The sequence below is a fragment of the Neofelis nebulosa genome, chromosome 10, assembly GCF_028018385.1.
Source record: "Neofelis nebulosa isolate mNeoNeb1 chromosome 10, mNeoNeb1.pri, whole genome shotgun sequence".
Lineage (NCBI taxonomy): Eukaryota > Metazoa > Chordata > Mammalia > Carnivora > Felidae > Neofelis > Neofelis nebulosa.
Genome location: NC_080791.1, coordinates 72,123,630 through 72,136,953, shown reverse-complemented (window position 1 = coordinate 72,136,953; position 13,324 = coordinate 72,123,630). Strand labels below are relative to the sequence as shown.

General features: G+C 44.0%; 1 long non-coding RNA gene across 1 annotated transcript; it reads right to left on the bottom strand.

Annotated features, from left to right (window-relative positions):
* Positions 1–4,899: 4,899 nt before the first annotated feature.
* LOC131488732 (uncharacterized) lies at positions 4,900–12,669 on the bottom strand. Its single transcript, XR_009250271.1, has 3 exons — positions 12,638–12,669; positions 9,133–9,287; positions 4,900–5,645 (listed from the first exon to the last, which is right to left on the bottom strand). It is a non-coding gene; the product is annotated as an uncharacterized LOC131488732 (long non-coding RNA).
* Positions 12,670–13,324: the final 655 nt, after the last annotated feature.

Here is a 13,324-nt window from a genome sequence, read left to right as displayed (position 1 = left end):
CAATAAAATTATGTGCTAAAATTATGCTCATAAATGTACGCAAATGTAAACCAAGCTATTAGTTATGTTTTCACAGATAAAAGTCATTAGCATAGCTATCAAACTCTTCTCCCATTTGAATAACAGAATTATGTCTGGAGTCTCTGGCTGGCTTGCTGGGGTTCAGTCTCAGGGAGAACCAGTGTAAATCTTGCTGCCTGTCGGGTATGTGGGAGCAAATATTTTGACCTGACTTCCACCCACTGAGGCCAACTCCGCGCCACGTCTGCTGGCGTCATGGGCTGAGGAAGGACCCTTTCAGTATCCCCCAGCATCTTACATCCCTGGGAAGTCATTCTTTTTTTTTTTTTTTTTTTTTTTTATTTATTTTTGGGACAGAGAGAGACAGAGCATGAACGGGGGAGGGTCAGAGAGAGAGGGAGACACAGAATCGGAAACAGGCTCCAGGCTCCGAGCCATCAGCCCAGAGCCTGACGCGGGACTCGAACTCACGGACCGCGAGATCGTGACCTGGCTGAAGTCGGACGCTTAACCGACTGGGCCACCCAGGCGCCCCACTGGGAAGTCATTCTTAACACCTCCCCACCTACTTCCTGCTAATTAGACTTATCGGAAAAACAATTGCAGATCTTTTGAGATTGCAGGAGGCTGACAGCATCTTTTAGCAAACAGTCTCGGGGAAACAAAGTTTCATGTATAATTCATGAGGTGCGTGGTCATCCTGGTGGGAAATTATCTCCTGACAGACTCTGCGGTGGTGGTGTCCTGTCAGAATGGCCTACAGTGTATAATTAAAACCTGAACAGAACAAATTAATGCTGATTACTTTATAAACACTTTGAAAGCTTGAATTCTGTTCCCTGTCTTGCAAAAAGAAAACAGATATTTCAGAAATGTGTAGATCTGCCCCCCCCACCTCACTTATAGTTCTTCTAATAAAGGACCTTGAATAGATATTACAGTTAACATTCTTTGTTGTCCAATTTGCTCCCATGAAACACAACTGCACTAAGTCAGAGGCACCAAACCAAAAATTTGGCAGGTGCTACATTTCCATGCTGACAGTGTCTCTGCCCCTCTTCTGTAAATGCGTGTTTGTCTGTTGGCCTGGGCTGACAAAAGCTCTAGCATTCACAGAATGTGAGCACCGTAAGGGCCCTACCAGGTCAGCAAGACCCACCCCTTGTTTTAGAGACAGGGGAACTGAGACCGCCGGAGGAGGGAGACTGGCCCACGGTCAGGCAGGCAGAACTATGCTGAGATCCCAAGGTCAAGATGGCCAATCCAGAAGCTCCTTCCAGAACCCTGCATTTGGAGCAACAGCAGCTGCAACATTAAACTAACATTTTTGAACACTGATCAAACACCGGGCACTAGGCAGGCAAATCTCATTGAATTCTCACATCCCTGTGAGGTACATTTCATTATTATCCCCATTTTATGCGTGAGAAACCAAGGCTTGGGGCACCTGGGTGGCTTAGTCAGTTAAGCGTCCAACTTTGGCCCACGTCATGATCTCGCAGCTTGCAGGTTCCAGCCCTGCATTGGGCTCTGTGCTGACAGCTCGGAGCCTGGAGTCTGCTTTGGATTCTGTGTCTCCCTCTCTTCCTCTGCTCCTCCTCCGCTCAGGCTCAAAAACAAACATTTTTAAAAAATTGAAAAAAAAAAAAAAAAAAGAAAAGAACCCACGGGTCGATTTAGGTGTTTGCCAAGGTGCCTCAGTTGGTTGAATGAAGGGCCGATGCCTGGATTGTTTTAACTCTCCCCCATCATCACAGATGCCAACCTCACCCAGGCCCCCTCCACTTTTGCCTGAACTGTGGCCCTGGCTTTCTAAGCGGTCTGTCTCACAGACTCTGACTTTCATCTCTTCTCATCGATTCTCCACATCTCAGCCAGAGCTGGCTTTCAGAAACAGGAAATAGATCATTTTGCCTCTAGCATGAAATAATCAGTTCAGCAAATCTCTATTAAGCTCCTACAGTTCTCCGGGCACAGGGCTAGAGGTGGTGTGTCAGTGACTAAAACAGACATGGTGCTCACTCCTGTGGAGCTTGCTGTTAGGTGGGCAGCTGTTAGTAGTGGCAGCCTCCCACTACTCTTGAATCGAGGTCCAGATTCTTAAACACACTTGAAAAGGCTCGCCAAACCCTGGACCCTGCCTCTTTCTCCAGCTTTACCTTCAATAGTCCTTCCTGCCTTAGATGAGTTTAGAAAAACAAAGAATTGGGTCTCAGCTGGCTTTCTTTACTGCACAAACCTGTGAGGTGAACTTTTGTCAGTCCAGTCTGACCCACAAGGACCCATAGCTAGAGTTCTCTTTTCATTAATGGAAGTACTATCGCACAACCTATCACATCCCTCCCAGCTGGGGATGGTGTGACTGGGCGAAATAAGCCTAGGACTGAGCCAGGCATGGGTCCAAATTCTAGCTCAGCCTCTTAGCAGCTGGCTGAACTTGGACATGGTAACTTTCTATGAGCCTTAGTTTTTTCATATGAAAAAGGGCGTCTTTTGGTTTGATGTAGTCCCACTTTTGTTTGGGTTGCTTTTGTTTCTGGTGTCAGATTAAACAAATCATCCCCAAGATCTATGTCAGAGAACTTTCTGCTTATGTTTTCTTCTAAGAATTTTACGGTTTCAGGTCTTACATGCAAGTCTGCAATCCACTTTGAGTTAATTTTTATGGATGGTGTGAGAAAGTGGGTCTAGTTTCATTCTTCTGCATGTGGCTGTTCATTTTTCCCCGCACCTTTATTGAAGAGACTGTCCTTTCCCCGTTGTATATTCTTGCCTCCTTTATCATATATTAATGGCTACATATGCATGGGTTTATTTCTGGGCTCTCTATTTTGTTCCATTTGTCTATATATGTCTGTTTTTATGCCAATACCATACCTCTTTGATTACTATAGCTTTGTAACATAGTTTGAAATCAGGACATCCCTTTTCATGATTTTCCCCTCTTGACCTTCAGTATGTACACCTGAAGAGGTACAGAAACTGGCGCGCATGCAGTCACTTCCATTTCTGCAGAGGTCAGTGGGAGTGTGGTCTTGTCTGATATGGCCAACTCCAGGCTCAGGGGGAATTCCATTTTTCACTCAACTGTTTGGCAAGGGGCTGGGCTCTCGCAAAGGCAAGGCTTTGGTTTTTTGCAGTGTTTTCTGATTAGTGATCTCTGAATCTCACAGAATGTAGGAAGGAAATCTGTCTGGCCCATAAGAGGTAGTACCCATGTGGGCAGAGAACTTGAAGGCAAGAAGCACCATGAAGGATGCCTGGGAGTTAGAATATCTTGGGCTCCATTGGTTCTAGGAACAACACCTGCACAGCTAGATTGAGGGGAATAAGGTAGCTCACAGCCTGACTTGCACAGTTGTTCTGGATGTGCATTATACAACTCTAGGCTGTGCCATTCATACACTATTCATTGTAGACTTGTATATTTATTTACTTTTCTGGCAGATGGCAGGTAGTAAAATATCTCAGAGTGCCATTTTTGAACTGGTACAAAGTATTCCATAGGCTGGTGATGGTGCTGATCAGATATTGATCCCTGCACCCATCTCCTAACTATAGAAAACACTCCCCACCTCTCCTCCTAGCCTGATATGTGGTTGTTCTTCCCCATAAAGCAATTCCTGACCCTACTGTGGCAGACCTAGTGGGCTGGGCTCAGACCTGCTTAGGGAGAGCCAAGCTCTGCCTGAGGGGAGAGTGGACTCAGGGTCCAAACAGCCTGAGTGAAGTTCCCAACTTCAGGGTTTCAAAAAACTCCTTTCCCTCAGGACAGTCTGGGAAGTGAATGCTAGATGTCAGCGCCAGTTCACCCCCCAGCTTCTCCAAGAATAGGACCTATCTCACTGTACCTTGTAGAATGTGGGGTGAGATATTCATCCCTCTCCTTGGAGCCAGGACTCCTCTTGAATTGCCATCCTCCAGCAATGTGGAAAGAGCCCTGACCAGGGAAGCTGGAACCTGGGTTCTCGTCCCACCACTGCTTCCAATCATGTTCAATCCACCTCACCTCTCTGAGACTCAGCTTTTATTTTTTTTAATTTACATTCAAGTTAGTTAACATACTGTGTAGTCTTGGCTTCAAGTGTAGAACCTAGTGATTCATCTCTTACATATGACATCCAGTGCTCATCCTGAAAAGTGTCTTCCTTAATGCCCATCACCAATTTATCCCCCACCACCCCCCATTCCAGCAACCTCAGTTTCTTCTCCATAATTAAGAGTCTCTTATGGTTTTATATATAGACATTGATGGCAGAGTAAAGTGTATGGTCTCAAACCATCCCTTCTCTGTTAAATTATATCCCAGGAGCCTGGTACATTTCTTCACTTTTCTTGGGCTATGTGTTGGAAGTCCATACTGGCCTGCCTCCTCCTCCTTTGAATTCTCTTTCTGCCTGGCATTATCCCTCTCAGCCTCTGACTTCATGTCAGTGTCTGGGGTAGCAGTGGGGTAGCAGTGAGTAGCTAGGTTGTGTTTGCAGCACAGACAGCCTCTCCTTACATTGCGTCTTCTGTGCACGGTAATTGATGCTGTCATTTTTACATTTCTTGGCACCAAATCCTTACCAGCACTTTAAGTGAAATCTTTTGATTATTTTATTCCTTTTTTTTTCCTTTTAGAAAGTGTGAGATCTTCAACACCCTACCAGCAATATTTAGTGTCAAGACTGTGGAGTTTTAGAGGAGTGTGTGCGCTCATGTGCTTGTTGGGGGTGACAGGAAGAAAGACGCAGAAGGGGCCGGAAGGGTATCTGTTCTCTGTCTTAGCAAAGAGCAAGCAAAGATAGGCACACACTTCAACCCAGGAATGGATAGAAGACACCAGGGAGAATTTACTAAGAGAAGGGAATACACACTTGCACAGTGTGTCTGCATGGAAGGCCTTCAAGCCTTCCTGAATGCCAGCTCCTTGCGAGGCACTATACTGAGGGACTGTGGATCCGGAGAGGAGCAAGGCTCAGAGCCCCTGCCCTCATGGAACTTACATTGGAGGTTAGGAGAAAGAAATAAACAAATATATGTTTACGACTCTGAGGGAGTGAAGACCTTTTTAAACAAGACTTGAAATTTAAAAGCCATAGAAGAAAAGATGTGCATGAAATCTTTCAAATGAAATTCAAATAAATGATTTGAAGACATCAAAACTTTGAAGTCTGTATAATAAAATACACAAGTAAACAAAATTAATAGTAAGCAAAAGATTAGTAGAAAATAGTTGTGACATGTATCACACACAAAGGACTTTTCAACTGTATTGTATAGAATGTCTACAAATCAAAAAATTAAAAAAAAAACATGGGCAAAGGATATACATTAATGATCTATTGCCACATAACGAATTATCCCCCCAATTTAGTGGCTTAAAACATTTTCTCACTGCTTGGGTAGGTCAGGCATGCAGGCATGGCTTCGCTGGGGCTCCTTGCTCAAGATCTCTCCCAGGCTGCAGTGAAGGTGCTGGCTGGGGCTGTAGTCATCTTAAGCTCGACTTGGGGAAGGAACCGTTTCCAAGCTCATTCACATGATCGTTGATGAGATTCTGTTCCTCATTGGCTGTTGGCTGTTGGCCATGTGGGCTTCTCCACAAGACAGCTAAATACGTGACATCTTATTTCGTCAGACTGAGGAAGAGCCAGGAAAAGAGAGAGAGAGTGCTAACAAGATGTTAGTCACTGTCTTCTGTAACCTAACATTGGAAATGACAGACTATCATCTTTGTCGTTTCTATTCATTAGAAACAAGTCACTGGGACATTAAGGGAAGGAGATTATATAAAGGCATGAATACCAAGGGATGAGGACCATTGGGGCCACTTAGAAGTCTGCCTACCACAGGATACAAGTGGGTAGTCCATAGACAGAGAAATGACCTCTAAACTCATGAAAAGATGCTCAGCTTCACTAATCATGAGGAAATACAAATTAAAATAATAAAGAGGAATCATGCTTTATCCGTCACATTAAGGAAAATTAAATAATGATGACATCTAGTTTTGGTAAGGGTTTGGGGAAACAGGTACTATTATGCAGTCCTGGTAGAAGAGAATATCGATATAAAACGTGAAGATGTGCATAGCTTTTTACCCAAAAAGGGAACTTCTAAGATTCTACTGCAAACCAAACCAAACCAAACCAAACAAAAAAAATACAAGTATGCAAAGCCCTATGTTCAAGAATGCTTGTGGAAATGGTGTCTGTGATAGTGAAAAATGAACCCACAGGCATGCCCATCTGGAGGATGGTTAAGTAAATTATGAGACATCTAATCAATGGGATTCAAGCCAGAGATGACAAGAATGAGGTAGATGAAAGATCTTCAAAACATATTTTTAAGTAAACAAAACAAATTGCAGAATAGTTAGTGTAATGCCAGGTAAAAACAAAACAAAAGCACACACTACAGCAAAACCATTATTTTCCTATATGCACACATGTGTGTCTAGATCCCTATTGAGACTATGGAAGGACACAGATCAAAGTGGTTACCTTGGGGGTGGGAGAAGAGTTGGGCAGGAGGAAGGATGGCTAAAGGGGGCTTCTTTTTATCTGTGTAGTCTTAGCTTTTACAATAAGAATGTGTACATGTATTCTTTAATTTAAAAGTAACTGAAAAGCATGGGTATTTTTGGAACACACAATTATCATGAGTGGAAATAACATAATCAGAGTAATCTTGGGAATTCAAAGTCCATCCTCCAAGAAAAAGAGAACATACGAGGAAAGAAGAAAGTCCAGGGGCTCCTTGGTGGCTCAGTTGGTTAAGCTTCCAACTCTTGGTTTTAGCTCAGGTCATGATCTCACAATCATGGGATCGAGCTCTGCATTGTTGTTGGCTCTGTGCAGATGCACGGAGCCTGCTTGGGATTCTCTGTCTTTCCTCTCTCTACTCCTCCCCCACTTGTGCGCTCTCTCTCTCTCTCTCTCTCTCTCTCTCTCTCAAAATAAAGAAAGAAGAAAGTCCAATAGACAAACAAAAATAGAGGAAAATCTACTCCCCCACTTCTCTGACATTGTCTCCTTAAAGAAAAATCTGAAACAGTTTGGAAATGTCATAGATCCTAATAGTCTGTGGGCACCATAGCTTGGGATCAGTTAGAGCCTCAGTAAATAATGGTGAGATCAGATGAGTGTTTAAATCCCTTTCTGATCTATAATATCTGCAAGGCTGTCATTTCTGATTAACTGCGGTTAAAATATTAGAATATTTCTGTACTGGTTAGTAAATAGCAACTGTCACATGGACCAGACTCCTCCCCAACCACCCCCTGCACCTGACACTGTGACCTCCCCCTGGACCTGCATCTCCCACGAATCAGCAAGAAAAAAGGAAATGTCTGTCATACCAGAGCCCAGGACCTTGCTTGACAGGCCAGCATCAGTTCTGATTGGCCAGTGCCAGGCTGTTGTAGTGGTATATGTATATGCGTATAGATATAAAGTTTTAGGTAATTCAGGATGTTTGATGCATGACATGAGGTGATAAGGAAGCCAACCTATGTAGAACATTAAAAGCAGGTACAGCATTAGTGTTAATGATAACACCTCTTTCCCTCTCCCTTAGGTCACGATGGTAATGGGAGGAATAGAATTGGATGGAGATTAGAGGAGTTCTTGAAATATTGGGGCCTATGAAATTTTGAAAAAGTGTCCCCTCTGGTTGACTTGGCTTACACATGTCAAGTTGTAGATTCCATGCTCTTAACAACCCATCTTAAGATTTCTTTTTGTGAATCAGGGGCGCCTGGGTGGCTCAGTCAGTTGGGCATCCGACTTCGGCTCAGGTCATGATCTCGTCCGTGAGTTTGAGCCCCGCATCGGGCTCTGGGCTGACAGCTCAGAGCCTGGAGCCTGTTTCGGATTCTGTGTCTCCCTCTCTCTCTGACCCTCCCCTGCTCATGCTCTGTCTCTCTCTGTCTCAAAAATAAATAAAAACGTTAAAATTTTTTTTTAAAGATTTCTTTTTGTGAATCAGTATAGATAGAATGGCAGTACAGCATAGGAGTGCTGTCTGAATGGGCATTGAGTGCCTTGGGAACAAAGACAACAGTATGGATCAGGGAAGGCTTCCTGGAGTAGGTGATGGCTGTGCCTACCTGGCCTTTGGAAGACAAATAAGAAATAAGCAGCTGAAGAGAAGGAAGGGTAGGTATTTCAGGCAATGAGAAAGGTGACCAGAAAAGAAGGAGGAAGAGGAGGAGGAGGAGAAAAAAAGAAGGAGGAGAAGGAAAGGAGGAGGAGGAGTGGGAGGGGGAGGAGGGACAGGCGGAGGAGGGGGAGGAGGGGGTGAAGGAGAAGAAGCAGCAGCCTTGAAAGCGAAGTTTAACAAGGCTGGAGAAAAGAGTGTGGACAATGGGCTAGGAGGAAGCTGGCACAGAGGCCAGGACAGATGTAGGAGGAGACCGTGGTGACATAACTAATCCAGGGAGAAATGTGCCTTGCAGGGTCTAAGCAAAAGTGCCACACTTCCCACCTTTTCTATACTGCCTGAAAGTATCTTTCTTTAGTCTTAATTCTTGATTCTCCTTCTCCAAAATCAAACTCTGTGCCTTGCCACCTCTAGCCCCAGGAAACAGATTGACTTTTGCACAAAAGCAGTAGCAGAATGGGAATTTTTTTAAGTTTATTTATTTTTGAGAGAGAGAGACAGAGGGAATGGGGGAAGGGCAGAGAGAGAGGGAGAGAGAATCCCAAGCAGGATTCTGTCAGCCCTGCTGACGGCACAGAACTCGAACCCAGGAACCATGAGACAAGTCAAAACCAAGAGTTGGATGCTTAACCGACTGAGCCACTCAGGCGCCCCAGCAGAATGGGAATCTGCAGCAGCTGTATTTGAGCTTCTCTGGCAAAGATATAAACCATGGCTTCAAGATGACCCACTTTGGATCACAGGCTCTTGGTCCTTGACACCAATGGATAGACAGGAGTCACCTGTTAGTCACCACAGGTGAATAACCTGTGGACTGTGGAACTCTAGGTCTGGAAGTGCTGGTCTCAGGGAAGAGAGAGCCCCTGCCCCCACCTCAGGGTCAGAGTCCTGAAGGCCACCCTGTCACCTTCACCTCCTCCGCTCTCTCCTCCCAATGAAGGTACTGGGATGGGCGGGACTCACCAGGTTCTCAGGAGGCCTGCGGGTTGTGGTTCATGTCTTCTAAGCAGAGTTTGGTGGCGAGAAGTCTGATTTCGTGTCTGCTGGCTACTTTAACGGTTTCTGACGTGGGTACCATGGACACGATGTCTGCATCCTCTGAGCCTCAGATTCCTCCTCTGCAGTATGAGGAAAACAATAACCATACAGAGTCCTAGCCAGTGAAGCCCCCATCACTTCCTGTTACAAAGGGATGGACCAGTGGAAGTCAACATTCTCACCCAAACCGCCAGTCCCCTGGCAGGGAGCTTAGGAGAGGGTGAAGCAAAGAGCAGAAGGTTTCTTCCTAACATCTTGAGGGAGAGAGAGAATGGCTTCCACTACAGGTGTTAAGATTAAAGACCATTCTTGAAGGAGGGAGGACCCGGAGACCTATACTTAGAATGAACGGTAAATTATGACAAGCAGATATGGGAGCAGTAAAGGTGCACACAGAGAGGTCATCCTGGCGCTGTCACCAACTAGCTGTGTGACCTTGGGCATGTTGCTTAGCATCTCTGGGACTCGGTGTTCTCATCTATAAAATGAGGGGGGATGATATTATCAACTTAATTTTTGTTGGGTTGAATCTGCATTATTATAAGGATTAAATAAGTTAATACAGGTAAAGTTACCAGATCACTGTTAACTCGATTGCTTTAATTCTTATGATGCTTCCATGGCCCTGGTGGTTGAATCCTCTGTTTTATCTTTGGGGTAAAAATCATCACTAGTGACCCTGACAGTGAGTGGGAGTGGTCATTGGGAGGAACAGTAGTTCTGGGCACAATCTACTTTTCAGAGAAAATATAATAGATTGTTGCCATAATAGCATTCGGAGAGAAATTCCTGTCCCAAGTGGGGCCAGTGATTTACTCTGTGGTTATGAGTATATAATGTTACTAATGTAGTGTGTGTGACCCTAGCTCTTCTAAACTTTCATTGTCGGTGGATTTCAGCAATCCCCGGCCTCTCCTAAACGTCTGGAGTGGGGTGAGAGTCGGGGGGTGGGGGCTATCTCTCTTTCCCCCCTGCCGCAGCCCCTCCCTGTAGCACTCTAATGAAATGGCAGCCCTTGGGTGGAAATTCTGAGCTCTCAGGGCCCTCACCCATGGGAGGCTGGCTCAGCCTGCCTGCTTCTTTACTGAATGCAAGACGAGGCAAGAGGCCAAGGCGATTTCCTCTCTTTTACTGCATCATAAAAAAGCATCTCATTCTGCATGTGACACCTCTTGAGTGCTCATGCCCAGGCCATGATTAACAGATAATCTCATAAAGGCCTGTGGTCCAGCTGCCAAGACCCACCTGGGGAGAAAGCAAAGGCCTACAACAGAGACCCTTCCTATAGCCTCAAAGACTTGTTTCCTTAAAGTTACTCTTTTCCCATCTGGGGATAATCTAGGCTCTCCTGCCCCTTGCTGGCTTGGCTCCCTGGCTGCCATTTTGCTCTTTCAAAGGGAAGCTTGCTGCCAAACACCCAGACCCTTCCAAAGAGAGGACGTTATTCTCTGACTAAATTAGAGAAGTATTGAGCTGGAGACTTTGGGAATTGTCCAGTAGCGAAACCCTTTCATTGTAGTGATGGGACAAATGAGGCTCAGAGACATCAAGTGATTACCCCAGGGTCAAACCACAAAGGAATGGTAGAAGTGGACTTGGAATCCAGATCTCCTGACACTCATTTGAAATAGCCATTGTCTGCATTCCCACGGACCATAACCCAGTACTGTGTCCTGACTGAGTGTTTATTGTGTCTGAGCCATCCAAGAATGGCCTGCTGAGATGGGGCCTGAGCTCTGGGGCTGAGTCCCAGACTGGACTTGGAGCCATCTCAGGAAATCACCGGTGCTCCTTTTTGCCTGTTCAGCTCAGCAAGGACACCCAGGAGGGGACAAGGGGATTCATGACTGGCTGGTGGCAGAGCCCCCCAGCGAGAGCCTGACTCTCTGTTAGATCCCAGTGACCAGCACAGGCCACTCCTCTTTCAGCCTACAAGGACCACGGTGCAGAGGAAATAGCGTGGGTGTGGGTGTGGAACAGACCTGAGCTCCATTCCTGACACTGCTGCCTTCTAGCTGTGTGACGTTTGGCCATACAATTTGCTCTGAATTACGTTTCAAAAATAAGAGTAAAAATTGCTAGCGCCACAGGCTGTTGTGAGGGTTAAAAGGGATTCTTCGCAGATATGCTGAGTATGGAGCCTGACTGTATGTACTCAGTGTGTGGTTCTTGCCATTATTATTGCCATCCCTCCTACTAGACAACATCAGGCAAGTCACAACCTATGTGAACTTCAAGTTCTTCATTTTCTCTAAAATAATGAGACTATTCCTACCCTACAGACTTAACCAAAAGTTTATGGCAAAGCACCTAGCGGGTTCTCCAGTCAGCTTTAATTTCCTTCCTTCCATCTGGCAAGTCCACAGAGGAGTTCTGGTAGACAGAAAGAAAGGTATATTAACTCAAGGTTAAGGCTTGAGTTCTGTTATTTCCACCGCGGGTGCTAAACATCTATACCTGTATCTCTATCTGATGTGTCTCTATCTGTCTCTATATTTCTGTGTCTATCTCCATGACATATATGCTTCTAGTTTTTCTCTTACTTTTTTAAAACAAAGGGAAGTCATTCAATTGTATTTGAAAAAAGAAAGATATGTTCATGCTCCTAATAAACAACTAATATAATAGAGAAAAGTTTAGGGGCATCTGGGTGCCTCAGTTGGTCAAGGATCTGACTCTTGGTTTCCAACGAGGTCATGATCTCACAGTTTGTGAGATCGAGCCCCGCATTGAGCTTTGTGCTGACAGCGCAGCACCTGCTTGGGATTCTTTCTCTCCGTCTTTCTTTCTGCCCCTCCCCTGCTGTCTTTCTCTCTCTCTCAAAATAAATTAATAAACTTAAAAAAAATTTAAATAGAGAAAAGTTTAGAAATGAAAATAGTAAAATAACCCAAATAATAATACTCTTAACATATATTGAGAATAAGCAAACATCATCACTGTTGTCTTTGTATTTGTATACATAGATAGAAAAATAAATATCTAAAAAAAATTTTAATAAAAATGAAATCATAACTCTAAATACTATTGTAAAATATGAAGTATTCCCTTTAACTTTCCTGGAATTTAACAGAAGAAAATATACCAAAGAAAACTGTAGATTATTGAATACATGCTTCTTTACCATAGGGTAGTATTTCATGAAAAGTCCTTTCAAGGTCGATGGAAGTGATTATAGAAAGCAACAAGAGATGGCAGTCATCATGTCTTCTGAAACCATGTTTCAATGTTAATAGCAATAACGTTTGGGCTGTGGAAGATAAAGACATTAACACCCTCACACGTTCTCAGCTCCCCTCTCCACAAAATTTGGATTTTGTTAGTTATATGATTATTTGTACATTGTTCAGACTTACAGCTCTGTCTGCCCTCTAACTAGAATAGTTCCCATATTTCATGCAACCGTTCAATTCCAGCTCCCATGACTTACCTTGTAGGTAGGGTAAGTGGGGTAGGGGCAGCTAAACCGCAAAAGAGTAAAACATACGGTGTATTAGGAAATCATACATGCTGTAGAACAAAAGCAAAAAGTAAAGCAGACAAAGGGAGGTCCAGAATACTGGAATAGAGTGGAGTGGGCACGTATTGCCATAGTAAATAAGGCAGTTAGGGCGAGCTTCATTGAAGATAGTGTTTATTACCACTATAAATATTAACTAGACCTACTGCTTACCACTAGTGCACCTTCATGATGTTTCTGTCCCTAAGTTATTTTTTTTCTTTATTTCTTAATTGCCTGAATGTCACTGTCACATAGTTTTGTTCAAGAAGGGGGCCGTATTACTGATTTCTCAGCTTCGAGAAAGTCTATTGCTTTTTATATTTAACAACACTCTTGTGCGGTTGTAACACCTGGGGTACATTTTCTCTCTCTTATTGTGAACACTGTCTTTTGGCCTTAAATGTTGCTGTGGAGAAAGCTGAAGCCAGCTTGATTTTAACCCCTTGAAATGATTTGCTTTTGCTGATTAAATGTTTGCAGTGTCATTTTTTTTAAACTTACATACCTCTATTTTGAGTTGTCTGTATTAAATTTTCCTGGAACATGGTGTATCTTTCAATTTGCTTTTGCAAGTTTTTAATTTATTTAGAAAATTTAAAAAATTTTACCTTTGGG